This window comes from Syngnathus typhle, linkage group LG21 (genome assembly GCF_033458585.1).
Source record: "Syngnathus typhle isolate RoL2023-S1 ecotype Sweden linkage group LG21, RoL_Styp_1.0, whole genome shotgun sequence".
In the NCBI taxonomy this organism is placed as follows: domain Eukaryota; kingdom Metazoa; phylum Chordata; class Actinopteri; order Syngnathiformes; family Syngnathidae; genus Syngnathus; species Syngnathus typhle.
Window position 1 is genome coordinate 4,253,513 of NC_083758.1, and position 15,427 is coordinate 4,268,939.

At 41.2% G+C, this 15,427-nt stretch overlaps 1 long non-coding RNA gene across 4 annotated transcripts in view; it reads left to right on the forward strand.

The window, feature by feature from the left end:
- LOC133145060 (uncharacterized) overlaps positions 1 to 13,627 on the forward strand; it is a 226,256-nt gene extending 212,629 nt beyond the window's left edge. Inside the window, exons 8-11 of one of the 4 annotated variants that reach the window (XR_009710816.1) lie at positions 10,058 to 10,197; positions 11,012 to 11,106; positions 12,634 to 12,872; positions 12,974 to 13,624. This is a non-coding gene — a long non-coding RNA (uncharacterized LOC133145060). Of the gene's footprint in view, positions 1 to 10,057; positions 10,198 to 11,011; positions 11,107 to 12,633 lie in introns of all 4 variants that reach the window. The other 3 variants (XR_009710817.1, XR_009710815.1, XR_009710818.1) reach the window with 3 other exon arrangements.
- Positions 13,628 to 15,427: the final 1,800 nt, after the last annotated feature.

The following is a 15,427-nucleotide window of genomic DNA, read 5'->3' on the forward strand; positions in this document are numbered from 1 at the left end:
TTGAAGTGAACCGCAGTTGTGGTCGTCAACTTAAGTGAGAAGCAAAAAGAGAGACAGGAGAGCACTTTACACACTGTTATGTCTTACATTTTATACACCAGTTGGTCCCAACCAAACAAGTTCCATGACAGAGGCCTTCATGAAAATAACATTAGCTAGCTAGCTAGCTTGGGCAACAGCTATAGCTAGCTGTCTAGCTGACAATAGAGTTCAAATCCTTACCAGACACAAAACCTTTCCACCGAAGATTAAATATGAGGACAGCCAGGGTCGCAGAATGTTCTTTGTATTCAAATTAAACTAACTTTTCGCTGTTTGCTGCAAAGTTTGAACAACAATTTGATATAAATACGTAGGTTGTACACTGAAGACGTGTGTTTCTGGGGCACCGATGGCAGGCAGACAGGCCATTTATAATAAAATGTTAGTGGAGCTGCCATCCAAACATTGATGCTCCACTTAAAGCTTTTTCATGCGGTATATTGTTGAAGTTTCATTTTGGGGGCGGACTGTGACCATGGTAGCCAGACAGTGGGTGGCCCAGGCGAGACGCGTTACTGTCTACTTTCCATTAGTGACTTTTGCATCCATTTTGCTGCTCTTATCACAGAATTTCATAAACTTGTTTGTTGCTCTTCAATGCCACAACATTAGGTACACCTGTACAATCTAGTGAGCGCAAGTACAAATAAATCAGAGTATCGTTAGAGATCGTGAGACATAATCTAATAGTTTTTTTTTAAACGTCGTTCGCAGTGATGTCCACTTCCAGCGAGAGTTCAAGCCTAACAAGAAAGTTATGAGCGTAATAAACCCCATTGTCATATTTACTTTTGTGTAGGATTAAGAAGCAGTGATCGAAAGTGACTAAGTGCCACACAAGGATCTTTAATTATCTTTCTTTGGAGGCAATAGCGGCATCAATATCATAATGGTACACACAGGGTCTGGGCACACTTGTTTTGAATACACAAGGCATGGAGGATTAGTGTCACGTAGGTTTTGTTGTTTATTATCCGCGTGCGTGTTTTATTATGTGCTCTGGGACCTCGGCTGGCTGATGATGCACTCTAAATAAATCTGACTTGAATTGTAGATTAACTCGCATACACGAGCATGCAATTACAGCGCCTGAGCCTCTTGGAATGCTAATTATCTTAGCCGTGATAAGAGATGAGCATTTTTAACTTGTTAGTACAAAGGGCGCCCGAGTGTGAAGAGTGGAATTAAAAATTTGATACAGAGCAGCTGTATGGATGGAGGTGAGCGTGCAACATTTGGCAAGAAATCCCAATATTTTTGCCGAAGTAAGGGAAACACTGCGAGGCTACGCTGACAGCAGCGCGTCTGCTAGCTTGTGTTTCTGGCTTTGGGGGAAAAAAAAATATAAAAAATCCTTTTATTACACGTCTAAGGTGTTGTAGAGTTCAATTTAATGTCATCACATTTTATATTTTACATTGCTTCTTTTACAGAGTGTGTTGTAATTGCTAAAATATAAGTAGGAAACGTAAAAAAAAAAGATCCTTCATTTTGTATGCTAATACCACATTCACATCCAATGAAAACACTGGCGGCGCTAGAAGGGGGGGGCATGTGGGCACTGCCCCCCACACCATAAAATACACAGTATACTCATTAGCATTATGTGGAATTTTATTATTTTTTTAAATGTTTATTTGTCACAATTAGACCTTTGTGCGACATAAAAAAACATCAACCGCATGCAGTAATTTAATTAATCATAACTTCTCCATTATTTCCTCGAGGCAAACATCAATTCCAAATACACAAGCATCCAAATGACGTGAATGAAATCTCGCTTGATTGTTAGCTCGCTTTGTCCGGGGCCAAAAAGCCCTCATCATTAAAACGAGTCAGCGCTTCAGCTAATTGCAGGCGGGCCGGTCGAGTGCTTTTAAATGTTGAAGAGGAAACAGTTGAATTAGTGTTTCATCGTTGCTTTAATACACAATTGACCTCATCGCCTGGCCACGCACACGTGACTCTATCCATGCAAGCAGTGGGAATAAAAAGTAAGATAAACAGACAAAAAGTCACACAGACGTCATTGTGTGAGCACGTTTGGGGCTGCTTCCTCGCCGCCGTTCGCCGCCTCTCCAGGGATTCGCTCTCAGTAGTGGACGAACCCACCAGCACCGAGCTGTCAATCATCACCCACACACACCCTGCGCAAACACACAAAAATGCAACCAACGCTGTCAGGGGGCCGAAGTTCCCACTGAGTTTTCATGTGATAAAGTGACAGTCACTTCGTAGCCATCCTTCATAATGAAATATTCACACCCATTCGATGGAAAGTGAACACTGGTCACTGGAAAAAGGTGCACAATATTTTATATATTATTTTGTATTTTATACATATATATATATTATATACATATATAATATATATATAATATATATATGTATTTTATATTTTGTTATATATACACACATACATATATTTATTTACGCAGAGATTCAAAATTTAGAGACTCCACACCTCCGTTCCTTAAACCAACGCTGTAATTCTTTTTTTTTTTTTTTCTTTTATCCTATTGAAAATTGCTATGCCATCTCCTGACTGTTTTATAACTTGTGCCACCAGCTTTTTATGGGCTGTCCATTCTAATCATTCCAAGACAATATATTTTACTTGAATATTCTCCAGGCGGGTGTCCAGAATTTAGCTGACTAAGCAGTGCCTGCAAACTTCCCCCCCAAAAAAAGGATTGCCTTGGCGAGGGAGACTGACATGGGAGGTGTTTCTGAATTACAGCCATCTTTTCTGATTTTTTTTTTTTTAGTCTTTTTATTTTTAACAAGACCATCAATCAATGCTGAGAGAGACTTAAAATCACATTTGTAATGACTGTGTTAACTTTTTATTTATATCTTCCTCCACATGGTCTCACTTGCACAGTTTATGTGCGATATGACGTATTTTTTAACTCAGTTATGCATAACTGCAGTTTTACATCTATTTAGGGCTGTTTATTATTTGCATCCTTCATCTTTCCTCCTCTCCTCGCTTTCTTCTTCTCTTTCGCCCATCTTGTGAAATCGAGGCGAGAACAGCAAACAAGTCAGAGTTTGATTTGCTTAATGAGCCGCTCGGCTATAGCCCACTTCCATGCGAATACAAATCAAAATGCTAATTATATTTCAGCAGGGGTGATTAAAAGTAAGTTTACTACTCACGGCGCCGCGTACGCGGGGGGCGCTCTTGTATCGTTGGCAAACACGCAAAGTTATTGATATTCAAACGATCGCGCGTCAGAGTCGTCGTTTTACTTCGGAAAATCAAACGTGGAAGTTTTTGAGTTCTTTACAAAGCTGCGAAATGTAATTAAAAACCGGTGATGGTGTTTTGAGGTGACGGCGCAATTATTGTGCTCACATTAGTCGCGATTGTTAGCGTTAATTGCCGGGGAAAAATTGTGGGAGGGATTGCAATCACCCTCGTATTGTTCCTACAAGTGCTGCTCTGTCGAAAATAGTCGAGTTGGAAAGAACAAGCCAAAGGCCACGTCACAGCCATTATGAAAAGAACAGGGCGGGCCCGTTGCACTTTCCCTTGCTTTGCATTATTCATTGGCTGACAGCGAGACAAATATTAACATATCAAATATTAACACAAATTCCCAGTAGTCATCTCTAGCACGACACAAGTAAAAAAAGGGAGCAATTTAACGCTACATTTGACAGTCCGGCTTCGGGAACGCGGGGAAAAGTGACGAAGCGTTGAAAAAAAAAAAAAAAAAAAAAAAATCCTAAAAAGCGAGGGCATCAAGTTGTCATTTCAAGTAATACTTGAAAATGGAAAGCCTAGAGAGCTAAAATTATTATTATATATTTTTTTATACTGAGCTTATGTAACGCTGTCATAATGCATCGCCTTGTAATAAATCACACTGCATACCAGAGAGGAACAATATGGGAGAATGTCGTTTCGATATTCCGATTTTCTTTCAAGGTCTGTAAACCCACAAATCCTTGTTTTCATCTGTTGAGTGACTTCCAGTACCCCAGAAATGGCAAAGCGTCCCCTAGCGTCTTTCTTTCATTATGACTGATTGCAAGTCATGCACTCGACTGCGCTTTAAAGCCCAAACGATCCTCGCTCACAGCCACAGCGGGCTCGCAAAGCTAGCATTGTCTACGGGCGCCGTCAGTCCGCGCTTGTCACGCCGTAATCCGTCCAAAAATAATGACACACTCGTCAAATTAGTCCTAAGCGTTTAAGCCTTACCTGTTTGTTTTAATCCACTTTGCCGCCTCTGCGTTTGCCTGCGGGCTCTCCGAAGGGCTTTCTGCGGACCCTTGTTGCCGTGGCAACCCCCCTCGTCGATAACTTTATACGCCGGCTGCTGTGAAAGTAGCCGGGCAAACTTTAAACTTCACAAAGTGTTTACAAGGCAACATCCGACATTGATCGGAGGCTGAAATTGAAGACGCTATACATCATTTTCTTTTAATGCGACTCCAATCCATACCTGTGGATTTAATGATGTGGTGTTATAAAATATGGAAAGTACTGTAAGACATTAATCAATGCAGTAATCCAGGGGTGTCAAACTAATTTGTGTCACGGGCCGCATCGTAGTCGAAGTTTCCTTCGAAGGGACATTATGATTGTTTTGAAAAAAGCTGTTCCGATATTAAAAAAAGATAGCAAAATCTATTTTTAAAAAGTCAAACCAATTAGCAATTTTAGTATTGACACAGGAAGTTGACATAAAATGATGTGGCGGGCCGTAATTGGCCCCCGGGTCTTGAGTTTGACACCAATCAGTCATAGCAAACCGTTCATTTCTATATGGAGAAAGATCTGAAGAGCAGGTGTCCCATTACTTTTGTTCCCGGGGTGAACCGACGGCCACGGCCGGAGGAGAGACGATCCTGACGGCGTGTGCGCAGACTTGACTTCCCTTCCAGCGCCAGGATGCGAGGCGGAGATAAGAGCAAGGCTGATTAAGGAGGCGAGGCCAAAGAAAAGCGGCCCTGCGTTTAGAATTCTCCTGGCACTCGCAAGGCTTATTCTCATGCCCTAGTTTGTCAAAAGGAGAGCACGGACGCCCGAAGCAGACGCGTGTTGTCGTGTTGTCTAACGGGAAACGCGTCAAACAGAGCAATCTTCACATCGCCGAGTCAGAACTTTTTGAGACGACAACGTGTCATTTAACGAGCCATAAATGTTCCGCTAGCGTGGAAATGATAAGTAGCGTCTCCGTTGGCATCGTTTGGGGAATCGCGAGTCAACGGGTTTGAACGACTCGACCTTATAGCGACTCTTTGATTCTTCCCTACTCAAACAGCAGTGTCGTTGTCGTCGCTCTTCACTCACTTTTTTTATTTTTTTGTGCGTGTGTGTCGTGCTCTTTCTCTCATTCCGTTCATTCTTGTTGCTCGCCTGCCACTGCTGTTGCTATGGTAACACGGCCTGAACATGCTCGAGTATGAGGCGAGCAAGTTGGCTTATAGTTGAAGTTGTGGAATTGTGCATTTCATACGCAACATTTACTAATGACATTAAAAAAAAAAAACTCAGTTAAAATGAAATTTAAAAGTAACTTCTCGTTTAATTACAAAAAAGTTTGTCGTGATTAAGTTTTGACCAAAAAACGTCGTGTGCTTGTGATTTGGCCTTTTCCAGAATTTTCGCATGTTTGTTAAATAAATGGTGGATTTTTTTTTTTTTTTGTATCGCTCTGTACCGAATCGTGAGTGGATTTAGTGACGCACTTCTTTCCAACCTTTTATCAGTCACCAGCTGGGTGACATTTAATGGCTGTTCCTCGACAAAATGCTAACCGAGCCCCGCGGTCACTTTGGCGTTCTAGAGGAGCGACGTGACGGCGGCTGAGTATTTTTTTAAAAATTTTAGTTGAGATATTGACTGATATTTTCTGTCGTTAACCAAACTGCAGTTTATTAAGTGCTCAGTCATTGTGCATTTTTTTACAGTATGCGCAACACTTGTAATTGCGTGGGTGGGCCTCACATCGCTCTCGCATATGTGTCGCCGGACAGATTGCGCCTCTCCGTCGCTATTCCAGAGAGTCAGAGAAGTAGAAAGTAAAGACAGCAGTCGGACGCCGAGCCCGAAACAAAAGGAGCAAAGCCGGGCGCAGTGGAGGCTTGTGCTAGGAACACACACACACACACGCAAACAGCATGTTGCTCAGCGGGGCAGCCTTCCGAAAAGAATCCGCCGCCGCGTGTTTCGTTCACATTTTCAAGTGTTGTTTGATTTTCTGTGTTTGCGTTGCCGCCTTTGTTTGGAAAAGGATTCACGAAGAACATACAGTACATTCAAACAGATGAAAATGAAAAAAAACGATTGTTATTATAACGATTGTTTCGTCGATTAATCAAAGAATCTGATACATTTTATGCTTTGCATGAAAGAGTACAAAATAAATGACTCTTGGGAAGGATTTGGACAATTTGTAAAATAAAAAAATGGTTGCAAATAATTACTCGATTATTCAAATGGGTCTCGATTAATTTGATAAACGATTACTCGGTTAATTTTGACAGCTCTAAAAAAAAAAATCCCGAGTTAGAGCTCAATGGGCACAACAGCCGCATCAATTCCAGTTTTCAGAACTCTCTCCAAGCCTCAACACACAATTCCTAGGAAATCACAATTGTCTCTCACTATTTTTAGAACAGCACAAGCACATTTTTTTCCGCATCCATATTGTCCAGTCTGACTAATTTAGTCTCACTTTCACCCAAACACATTTCTTCATTCATTATGCATGCGGGCATCATTATCGCGCAACAGTGCTTATGTGTCTCGTCAGGATATAATGCCTGAATTGCTCTTGTGCGCCCACGCTCGTGCAATCATGCGCAAACTGAAAAGGCAACATCTCCCTCCTTGTTGTCATACAACCATCAAAACGAAGCAACCGGACCGCGTTTGAATTAAAATAAATAATCGTGGTCTTAAAAGAAACCAAATGGCAAACAGATTGTTTTCTTTTTTATCCAGACTCGTTTAGCCTTGTGTTGGAACTTGAAACCAGGGGGGGGGGGGGGCGAGCCGAGAGCGACGGACGCCCCCAACATGAAAGTCAGCCGTAATGGACATAATAGGCGCAGGATGGAGGAGCGAGGGCCAGTAAATTAATGGGCCCTCCTTGACACCGAGTCCATTTGTTAGTTTTGAAACGTTGTGACAGTTAATTACTGGGGCTAGGCTACAGTGGACCGCTCCACTTAGGCGGGCCTCGGGATAGGAGAAAAAAAAAAACATTTGCTGGTGTGTCGGCAGACAGAGGAGACAGCTTCCGACGCTGCGGTTTAAGTGTGGAGGCGGCCGGGGAATCATCGGAGTGGAGGTCGCTCGCTGGCTCACGCGCCTTTTTATGCCTGTAGGCAGCTCTACACAAACCTGTCTCTCTGCGCAACTACTAATTATCTTTTTGGAGCTCCTTTCTTTGTTGCAGCCGAATTTAGCGAATATCGACGGCAGGAATTTTAAAAGCTAGCCAAATCGTAATTGTTCTTCCGTTCAGGCGCATAATTTACCTCCCTATTATATTATTTTTTTGGATTTTCTTCTCAGTCAATTTGTGCTGTTCTACTAGCAGATGTCCGAGCTCCATGTGACACCAAAGTATTTGACTTCCATTTGATTGCCGCATTTAGCCTTCACATCAGCAGCCTGGAAGTGTCACCATGTGGTAATTAACGTCATTCTAACTGTGCTTTTCTCTGTTTTTGACATATAAATAAGTCGACCGGCGGGCTGATTGATATCACAAATATATAGTTATATTCTAAATTGCTTCCTTGATACTCTTTCCAAAGTGAGTCAAGACGAAAATGACGAAAGTACACCTTGAATTTGATTCTGCCAAATATTACTGCATCGTAGTAGTTGTGAAACTCTTCTTTGCTTATGCCTTCGTAATTGTATTATACTGCCCCCGGTGGGCAAGGCAAGCAAACAATTTGAGATGACTGTCAGAAAGTGCCAAGTTTCACTTCGTGGGGAGATTTAAAGAAGGATTTTGGCTTATTATTCATCAGGCTCTTCAGATCCCACACTGTGTCAAGCATCCTCCTCTTCCGTGTTGAAGGAGAACAAAACAAGAGAGAATACCAATGGGACCAACTTGGAAATGGTTATATAAAAAAAATCAAATGCTAATCAATTGAATATTGCTTCAGGACGGTACTGCTAAAGCTGTTGGCCTATAAAGAGCAACGTTTGAATATACGCATAAGTGTCATATAAGCTTTATTCAAATAATGCAACTGGGGCTCACTAGCTAAAATTGCTTCTGTTTATGTTGGGCAAATATTAGAAGTTTCAATAGTGATCGTTAATTAAAAATGTGCAAATGTCTATTTAACATTTCAAGTTTCAGGCAATGGTGTAATGTAGAAAAACACTCTCCGGATTTGCTTGAGTAATTTAGGAGCGACAGCATCGGCAATCAATGACGCTGTTTTTGCACGTATCTTTTGCCTGCCATCCATTTTCAGAATTTATAATCTCGCACGGCAGCGCTTTTATACACACTTCAATTGCGGCTGTCAAATCCCAACTCACTATCATCACATTATAGTGTTTCCCCTTTTTTTTTATTGCTCGGGGAGTTGCAGTTTTTCCTACACGCTGACATGTTTTCCTCCGGTAATGGACGACTAGCTTAAACTCTGACGGATGATCCTGACTGTTAAAAGTAGTGCAATGGCGCTACCTCATAAAATATTGAGTTGGAACTTCCGGGCACATTTTAGTAGTGTCACCTAGGATTTTACGCAACCTCCGATTGCCTCGGGTTCCCTTCCCATGTGCTCACCCTGAAAAGTGACGCGATTGCATAATCGGCGGCTAAATTGATGATTAAATGAATTATTTTGTGGCATCTGGTGTCGGTTGGAGGTATGAAGGATGTGCGGTGAGCCGGGTTGAGGTAATGAGTCAGGCGGCCCTGAGCCCCAGTGGCGGGAAGCCATAAAGTGGGAGATTGATAGTTTTTTAATATGTCCACGGCAACCTCTTGTTAAGGTCCAATATAATTCCTACCTCAGCCTGCGGGACAACGGCACATTCTCAAACCCAAAAGGAACTCTAGTGAAGGTCTTTGACTGGAGCCGGTTGACTCCCAGTGTAAACTGTTTTGCTTTCTAATGGCACACACAAATGTCACTAGCGACGTGGTAATGGTGTTTTTCCGAACCTCTTTGCCAGTGACATTTACAAATATTTGCAAAGGCGAGGGCTTTTCGCTGCGGGGGTGGCGTCATTGTTTGCGATTTGAAATGCTAGCGATTTCAACTGCTAGCTTGATAGCCAGGGACGAGATTAGACTCGGGGTTTCAAAGGAAAGTTGGCCCTGGAGCTGCTGGACGCTGACGGTGGCCGCCGTTGACTAAGCGTCCATTTTGGGTTTGCGGTCAAAATGATAAAAAACAAAAACATTTTATTTGATGCACGACTTTTCACACTAATCAGAGGTTTGTTGTCTCTTTATACAATTTAATAGACGGTCACAGCTCAAGGAAATGAAATCAGTTAAAAGTCGTTCTCACTTCTTTTAAAGTATTATTGATTTTGGAAAACCTTGGCGTCTTTCTCAAAAAAAAAAAAAAAAAATCAATCTTACACACATTTTAACCCTGATGATGTTTTATACCAATCCAAGGTTGCGAAGCAATATAATTGGGAGAAGAGACTAGAAAAGTTTATTAGCGCTTAAAATGCTTGAGGCAATTTTTGTCCTTCAAGCTACGAGCAATGTTTCCCTTAAGACTAGTTATGAAATTCCAGGACAATTTTGCGTACTTTTTCCAAGGCCCAAAGTAAAACATAAAAAGTCATTGACCTCTAAAGATACAAAAATAAATACCTACAAATTAAATACATAATAATAGAAACTGTTGGCTATCCTGAATTTGAAGCGGTCTGAAAAAGTGTCTTCAAATTCCGCTTCCCTCAGTCTGGATGTTTCGAGTACTAGGAAATGGATTTCCTCACTTTATTTTTAATGTGACTATAACTGCTCCATTTCTCTCGCCTTCCTTTCAGGCAGTTTCCGTCACATATGTTTGGGCTGATTGTTCTCCACGTGCCACCGCTCTCGACACAAAGATCCAATTACTGACCGGCGTCCGTCTGATGGCGAAGCCGCACTCCAGAACAAATCCAAGCTCGGCTGCAGTTGCACCGTAAGACTTTACGAGCGCGTTCATTCCACTAGTTAAAATGATTCATCTGCTTCATCTCCATTAAGCAGGTTTTAATGGTTGATTTTAATGAGTCGTTGATTTAAATGCGACTCCCGTTGCTCTGTTCCGTCTTGACAATGGAAAGAAAGTCTTGGTCGTGTCTCGCCAATGCCTATAACATTCTATTTGATTACAATACAATACAAAAAATATGTTTATTGTTACTGAAGAGTGCTATTTTAAAAAAAAAAAAAACGGAACAATTAGCTTTTTGGGTTCACTGGAACTAATTAATAGCATTTCCTTTCATTTCAATGACGTCGGATGATTTGAGATAAGAGTGTCTAATTAAGTTTGGCACTACTCTAGTCAAGTTCTACATTTATACGCCATCAGATAGTCGTTGCTGGGGAGGAAACAACGATACACTTAATTATGATTCAGGGTTTCTTCAATATGCTATCATCACAACATTCACGCTTATCTTGCTCATGCAACGTGTAGATAAGGTGAACTGTTTTGGCGGGAACAGTAAACGCGTGTTTTTTTTTTTTTGGGGCCTGCCTGCCAGCTATTGTGGCTGTGCCTCAAAAGAATTTTTTTTAACAGTTGCTGACCTGTCAAAGTGTTTGTAAATAAACATGCAGGGAAGAAAAAAGCAATTTTCTTGCTCTTTACGGATGAGCATTTTGCATTTAAATAAGTCTCCTTGGTCTCGAGCAAGTGTTTTTATCATCTGGGCCGAGTGTTTGTCACGCTTCACCAATATGGTCGTTGTCGCCATCATTAATAAATGTCGTTTTTGTGAGCATAGGTTGCTTTGATGAAGTCCATCCTCTTCAGAAGTCTGCTGTTTTCCTGAAAACGACGTCACGTTATGCACGACCCACCAAATAAGATGAAGCTGAGGTGCCTTCCTCGTCCTCTTCCTCCTCCCTCTATTAAAAGTGCACCGTTTCCATAGAGACGTGCTCTGGTTTTCTCCGCAAACTAGCCAAAATACACCTTGCAGGACACAATATGAGATCCAATTCTATTGAACCCAAATAGGTAAATACCGTTTTGACCTGAATATAAGACGGAGTTTTTTTGCATTGAAATAAGACTGAAAAAATGGGGGTCGCCTTATATTCGGGATCGAGACATACCGATTTTCACTTGTGCGCAGCGGTAAATTCAAGGTTGCTGGTATCGACTGAGTGTTGCTGTGATCGTGTGCGTCTTTGAGAGTATTTCATTTATGGTTATCTATTATTATTTTTCTTGCCAATAAAGCTATCAAAAGTGAACCACGTATTCCCTCCTGTGTTCTGACCGACACCCGGGGGCGAAAAGAGCATAACCATCCGAGCCATATACAGTCCTCAGGCTCCCCAACAATAGCGGTAGCAGTTTGCATTATTTTATTGCAATGTTTTTCCTTATTCAGATTTGTTTCAAGACTACAGTTAGACTTCACTTTGATGGTTATTGCAATTTTGTTGTTTTATCACAGTAGATTGGTTTATTTACATTTCAAAAACCAGAAGCCATTCATTTACAAATGTGATTGCACTTTCATATTTAAATGGGCAGATATTAAGATGTGATAGACAGTTTTTGCATGATTTGAATAAGGCAAAATAACGTGATTTTTCTCTCGAATATAATGTTATAATTATTCGTTTCAGATGTAATTATTTTCCGTATAAAAATTAAATTTGGTGTTCAAAAAGTCTTTTTTCAAACTTGAGTCTTGAAAAAGAGGGGGTCGTCTTATAATCGGGGTCGTCTTATATTCGGGCCAATACGGTACAACTGAATAGTGATAGTGCCCTGTCATTTTTTTGTTGCATTCATTTCATTCTTTTGTTGCATTCATTTGGCTTGAATTTATGCAAAAGTTATTAAAAATAAATAGTAAATAAATAATTAAAATAATTAATAAAATAGTTTGACATGTTTAACAAAAAGGTTTGACACTTTTTCCCGATAGTGTCCTGTAATGTTTTGTTTTGTTGCATTAATTTGCCTTCAATTTAAACTGAAATTATTAAAAATAAATGATAAATGAATAATAAAATAATGATTCAAATAAACAGTTTTCTATGTATAACAAAGAAAGTTTCAGATTTTTTCCCTCGAAATCGGTTAATTAAACTCTTATTCTTCATCCATCTCGTTGACAAAGTTGGTGAATAATGAAAATATGAGTAAAAGTACCAGCATATTAAACATACTTTAGAATGAATAATAATTGAATTCTTAATAATAACATTAACAGAAATCTTTAGTTGATTTATGATCTGTCCAAAGGGCCGCTGTGGCACACAATTAAAAAAAATAATCTCAAACACAGCTCCTCATTTAGAATCAGAACGTTTGCTCATAGCACATTGTGATCATTCAGGGTGCAATGCAGCGGGCGTAACTTCTTCTTCTGTCCTATGACTTTAGACTTGCAGCTCTGTTGAGGCGAGCCAGGTCAACATGTCGTCGTCCAGATCAATCAGGCCTTGTTCGCCATTCGGTGGCTGGTGTTTGGGGCAACTGCTGCTGATGTGCTCTACTGTCTGGACTGGGTGCCCACACTCACAGGAGGCACTATCTGCGAGTCCCCACCTCTTCATTGCAGCTCCATAGCGATCAACGCCGGTCCTCAGGCGCTTGAGGGTTGTCCACTGTTTCCGGGGCAAGTCCTGGCCAGAGACGTCTGTGGGGTCATTGATGTAATGGTGCAGCCTAGATGGTTCTGCTGACTTCCACTGTTCTCTCCATATGGTCTTGACCCAGGTAGCCTTGGAAGTGTCAGCTGATGTTGTGCTGAGCAGCTCATGGGCTTGGATGGCAAAGGGGCGTCGTGACTTTAGGCGCACGCGTCGTGGTGTCTCTGTGACGATCTTATGGAGGAGGTGGGATTCACTGGTCTGTGCCTTTCGGGAGAGGGCCAGCGTGGCTGCTTCTCGTCTGATGTCACTTATGATCCCGAAGGTGAAGCTCTTGATATCTGTGATATCTGATATATCTGTGTTGTATTATTGTACAGCAGTGCTTCTCAATTATTTTCTGTGATGCCCCCCCAGGGAGAAGAAAACATTTTGCGCCCCCCCCCCCCTCCATGTTATTAACCTTAGAGAAAACGAAAAATAAATAAAAAAGTTCAATTTTATAAATATTATATTAGATGATTATCTGTTCAATAATTTTGTGTGCTAGTGTTGGCTCGTGAATGAACGATTCGTTCAAAAGACCGAATCTTGTGAATCAGTGAAGTGATTCGTTCTTTTTTCAGTTATGACTTCAACCAGTAGGTGTCGGTAATGCGCATTGATTGATTTTATAACACTTAAGATAACGTGTGTGCATATATACGCCTAAATATTATCCAATATATCTACTGCAATTTCACATTAGATTGCTGGTTTGAAATTTACTTTTTTTATTATTATTTTAATAAACATTAAAACCTGTTGGGACTTGTCTGGTGTTTTATTCCTTGTTTTTATTTTTTTGGGCATGAAAACAAAAATCTGACATTTGGTTAACTGCTTTATATGACTATGTATATGTGTTTTACGTTGTGTATTATGTGTTGGTGTCCCCCAAAATAAAGAGCAAGTAGTCAAATACACATTCTTGACACGTACAAAAAATGCATAAAGTTATTAGGTACACCTGAAAATGGTGGTGTACCTAATGGAGTGTCCGTGTGACGTCACAAACCAACCAGCCAATCAGGAGGTGGGGGTGAGGGCGGGTGTGGCGCTTTTCACTTTTAGTTAAGCTTTGGCCATGATTTTTCCCTAATGAACTGGCCTGTTATTAGGTACACCTAAAAATGGCGGTGTACCTAATGAAGTGTCTGAGTGATGTCACAGATCAACCAGCCAATCAGAAAGTGGGGGTGAGGGCGGGTGGGGCACTTTTCACTTAAACCAGGGGTGTCGACCTCCAGCGCTCGAGGGGCCGCGTTCCAATATGTTTTCCAAGTTACCCTCGTTAAACACACCTGCGTGAAAAGATTTAGCTATTTTCACGTTCTGCAGGAGCTAAAACTTTTCACACAGGTGCGCTTAACGAGGGAATCTTGGAAAACATGTTGGAATGCGGCCCGAGGACTAGAGCTTGACACCTGTGACCTTTGACCATGATATTTCCCTAATAAAGTGGCCTGTCATTAGGTACACTTGAAAATGGCGGTGTACCTAATGGAGCGTCCGTGTGATTCCCTCGTTAAGTGCACCTGCGTGAAAAGTTTTAGCTCTTGCAGCACGTGAAAGTGGCTAAAACTTTTCACGCAGGTGCGCTTAACGAGGTCATGTTGGAAAACATGTTGGAATGCGGCCCCGAGGACTAGAGCTTGACACCTGTGACCTTTGACCATGATATTTCCCTAATAAAGTGGACTGTCATTAGGTACACTTGAAAATGGCGGTGTACCTAATGGAGTGTCCGTGTGATTCCCTCGTTAAGTGCACCTGCGTGAAAAGTTTTAGCTCTTGCAGAACGTGAAAGTGGCTAAAACTTTTCACGCAGGTGCGCTTAACGAGGGCATGTTGGAAAACATGTTGGAATGCGGCCCCGAGGACGAGAGCTTGACACCTGTGACCTTTGACCATGATATTTCTCTAATAAAGTGGCCTGTCATTAGGTACACTTGAAAATGGCGGTGTACCTAATGGAGTGTCCGTGTGATTCCCTCGTTAAGTGCACCTGCGTGAAAAGTTTTAGCTCTTGCAGCACGTGAAAGTGGCTAAAACTTTTCACGCAGGTGCGCTTAACGAGGGCATGTTGGAAAACATGTTGGAATGCGGCCCCGAGGACGAGAGCTTGACACCTGTGACCTTTGACCACCATGATATTTCCCTAATAAAGTGGCGGTGTACCTAATGGAGTGTCCAAGTGACATCACATCAACCACCCAATCAGAAAGTGGGGGTGAGGGCGGGTGTGTCACTTTTCACTTTAAGTTCAGCTTTGGCCATGATTTTTCCCTAATGGAGTGGCCTGTTATGTAGAGTAAGGCGTTTTGAAAGAGTATGTTTTTTATTTTTTTTAAAAATAAAATTATGACCATTTATAGTAAGCCTTTTTTGTAAAAAAAATATTTGTCAAAAAAATGACCTAGTAAGGCTTTTTTATTGATTTATTAATTAGTACAAAAAATGACCATGTATAAGGCTTTTCTTTTAAATGAATGAATGAATGAATGAAAGACTGAATGAATGAATGAATCTTTATTTCAAACATG